Source organism: Loxodonta africana, chromosome 1 (genome assembly GCF_030014295.1).
Source record: "Loxodonta africana isolate mLoxAfr1 chromosome 1, mLoxAfr1.hap2, whole genome shotgun sequence".
Taxonomy (NCBI): Eukaryota; Metazoa; Chordata; class Mammalia; order Proboscidea; family Elephantidae; genus Loxodonta; species Loxodonta africana.
The window spans coordinates 73,898,062-73,901,930 of NC_087342.1; the positions used below are offsets into that span (position 1 = coordinate 73,898,062).

Here is a 3,869-nt window from a genome sequence, read left to right on the forward strand (position 1 = left end):
AGAAGTGAGAGGCTCGGCCACACTGAGGGCCTTCTTGGGGGCGCCGGATTCTCCGGAGAGTCTGAAGTTTTTTTTCGGTCGGCTGAGAAGCAAGTTTCCGCCTTTGTTTTCGTAAGCAGAGCACTCCCCGCGCCTTCCAGACTGAATACAGTCCACCGAGCAAGGAGCTGTCTTGGCATTCCACCGGCCAAGGCACCTGGGCCACCGCGAGGAGAGCAAAAAAAAAAAAAAACCCAAACCCAGATATTTCTTGGAAAGTGTCGTAACTAGTGACCGGCGTCGGTAGGTATCTGCTCCAGTGGCGCAATCGGTTAGCGCGCGGTACTTATATGGCAGTATGTGTGCGAGAGATGCCGAGGCTGTGAGTTCGATCCTCACCTGGAGCAGTATTTTTTTTTTTTAATTATATTATTTGAAGGAGAACCTCAGTCCCCTGTGCTTTCCTGTTTGTGATCATTATACTGCGTGGAAGTCGGAATCGGTTAGAAGGCAACTGGATTTTTACTGAGTGTGATTTTATCCTAAAGCATTTATGTCTTTATCACAGCCTGTCAGGTCAAAGTCAATTTAACTTAAAGGTTGTTTACGTTCTTTACATACCTCACATGCTTCTATGTCTAAGTTCAGAAATATTCTAAATAATTTTTTTTATGACTTACAGGTTTCTAATGACATAGCTAATGTTAAAGAGCTTCACAAAGGTAGACATATCTCTATTTCTAAATTCATATTATGAGTGATTATACATGCGTGTTTTGAAAGCATAATAGTGACATATCTTATGAGTTTTGACAACATTACAGAAACATAAAAACCCACTGCCTTCGAGTCGATTGTGACTCATAGCGACCCTAAAGGACAGAGTAAAACTGCCCCGTAGAGTTTCCAAGGAGCGCCGACCTTTTGGTTATCAGCCATAGCACTTAACCACTACGCCACCAGGGTTTCATATAGAAATATACACAACAGTAATCGAGTGCTTAAATATTTTAATTCACAGTTCTCGGGCACAAAAAATTTACCCAGTGAGACAGTGTTTCTAACATCCTAATTAATGATTTAATAAGCTGGTGGCGCTGTGTGGCGCTGTGGTTAAGAGCTTGGCTGCTAACGGAAAGGTCCACAGTTCCAATACACCATCTGCCCCTTGGAAACCCCATCCGGCAATTCTACTCTGTCGCAATCGACTGGACGGCAAGGGGTTTGTTTTTTTTTTTTTGGTTTGGTAATTTCACCAAAGAAAACCATTTTCTAATATTCCATTATGCTAATTTTGCACTTCCTGAACTCCTGGCACTCCAGGTTTAAATTTCCTCAGTTTTGCCCTCTGACTTCTGCTTCTTCCTTAAAACCTCACTTTCAGTGACTTACCAAATCCTGGAACTTTTTCCTAGGCAATTTCTTGATCTCTTCCGTTCACACATTCATTGCACACATGACTGTGGGGCAAGTGTTGAGTCCTAGGACCTGGGACACAGCAACATATATGTCAGTGCTACCAAGGAGAAACAGGGCCCAGGATCTGGACCTTCCTTGTTTCAATAGCTTCCTAATTGGTCTGTCCTCCTCCTGCCTTTCCATTTTTCACACTTCCCAAAAGTCCACAGTGAAGACAATTCTTAAAACTTAGCACTGATTTTAAGGATGGCACAGGACCCAGCAGTGTTTCTTTCTGTTGTACATAGGGTCACTATGAGTCAGAAGCTACTCGAGAGCACCCAACAACAACAACAACAGTCTTCAATGTCCCTTGTCTGGGACATGGAATTTGCCATTTCTTCAAGGGCCGCTGGCTCCTTTTGGTGGAGAATGCTATATAGAAAGCAAGATTTTATCACTACCGATGCTTATTTCAACTCACGTAACTGCTTTTAGTGAATAGAGCTAACGTACACATGAATGTGTGCCCCTTTCCTCCCTTTCCATCCATGTACATTTACAAATATTTATTTTTATATCTATGTATATTATAAAACATGAGTTTACCTGATACTTTCAATTCTCATATACGACCAAGGGGTTTATCCTAGCTTTGGCACTTCCCCACTTTCTCCATACATTTAACCACATGCTCAGTTCTCTTATGTGTAAACCAATATTTAAAAACCACTGAGCCACTGCCTACTGTGCTGCATGAGCCCCGATCCCTGCTGAGCCACCTCCTTGCTCATGCCCCTGCCCCCTTTAGGTGCCACCCCTCTTGGCCATATGCAATTGTTTTTGCTTGGAGTGTTGAGTCCATTTATATTTAATGCTACTACTGATGTACTTGGGTTTAAGACTATCCTCTTGCTATTTGTTCCATCTGTTTACTGTTCTTTGGATTATTCATGTGATTTTACTCATGTTCCATTGATTTTGTGTTTTTTAGCGGTTTCTAGAAGGAGCATTAGTCTTCCTACAACTACTGTATCCCAGCTAGAAGTGAAAGTTGTGACATATATTGTTTTAATTGATATTCACATATAACCACCATCTAATATAATTCTCATGTAATTTCCATTATGACATTATACATATTGTATGTTTCTTTGTAGGCTATTTTCCACTGCTCTTGGCTAGATCGTATGAGATTCTCATTTACCTTAGTGTTTTGAAATTTTATTATCACATAAGTAGTTGTAAATTCTTTTAAGTTTATTTTACTTGTATAGTTATAAATTTATTTTTAACTTTTTCTACTTATATATGTTGACTCTTTTCTGTTCTCTTTATTATCTCTTTTGGGGCTTTGATTACATACATAGTAGAACACCTTTCCTGTCATTCATTTTTCTTAGACTATCTTTCATAATTCCCAATTTTTTGCCTTTGTGAATAGTATTTTAGGTGGTTTCCTCAGATATAGCTTTCAGTTTCTTAATTCTCCCTTCTGCTATATCTAATCTGCCATTTAATAAATCTATTTATGTATATATTTTCATTTTTTATTTCCAGAATTTTTCTTTGATATTTTTCAATTATCATGGAGTTGATTGTTCTATTTTCTCAATGATTCACATTTCTTTCCTGTGAAAGGACTACACATTTTTGTCAATTGCTATGTGAATTATACTGCCCCTCCTTGTGGAATATAATTCCCTTCTGCTCTGATATCACAACTGACAACAGAATGAAGCATGTGATTTATTTTGCTCAATGTAATAGAAGCAGAAATGACACATACCATTCATAAGCAGAAGTTTTAGAGCCATCTCACAGTCCTTAATTGCTCTTTTCCTTCTGTCATGAGAATGAAAGTGTTCTAGACAGGGGTTGTTCCTTCAACATGGATTCCAGAAGAAGAAATCAGTAGAATAGGGCCATAGCCAAACTACAGCTGGCCTGCAGTACTAGTGAATAATAAGTTTTTGTTATAAGCCATTGAGATTTTTTTTTCCTAATCATCAGATATCCTACCAAAAGTTAATTAGTATTTGTTCCCTGTTCATATTTTTTAAGCTTTACTTGTTTAAACATATTTAATAAGAGTTACATTCTGCATGCAATAATTCCAACACATAAGTATTGATGGCTGTGTTTCTGCTGGCATTTTTCTCTTGGTGCTTTATTTTCTTGTGTATTTTTACCTCAAACTCATTTTCCATAGCACAATATCTGTGGAAATTCTTTAATATCTTGGTTGAAGTTTTATTCTTAATTTGCTTAAGGTATTGTGTACCATATAAAACAAAATGAAAATAAAGCAAAATTTAAAACAATATGAAATCCTGTTAAGGCCAGTTTATGCATACAAAAGCTTAGAGGAGAAATTTTTCCATTAAGCTAGCAAACAAGTCAAGATGAGAAAATTTCTTTCATGTTCCATTCTGTATAAATGGATTATTTTTCTCAGTCATACGTATTCTGCAATTCTATCCTTTGGGGTA

The 3,869-nt window shown here is 37.8% G+C and overlaps 1 non-coding gene across 1 annotated transcript; it reads left to right on the plus strand.

Moving 5' to 3' along the window:
• Nucleotides 1-292: 292 nt before the first annotated feature.
• Nucleotides 293-386, plus strand: TRNAI-UAU (transfer RNA isoleucine (anticodon UAU)). Its single transcript has 2 exons — nucleotides 293-330; nucleotides 351-386. It is a non-coding gene; the product is annotated as a tRNA-Ile (tRNA).
• The last annotated feature ends 3,483 nt before the right edge of the window (nucleotides 387-3,869 follow it).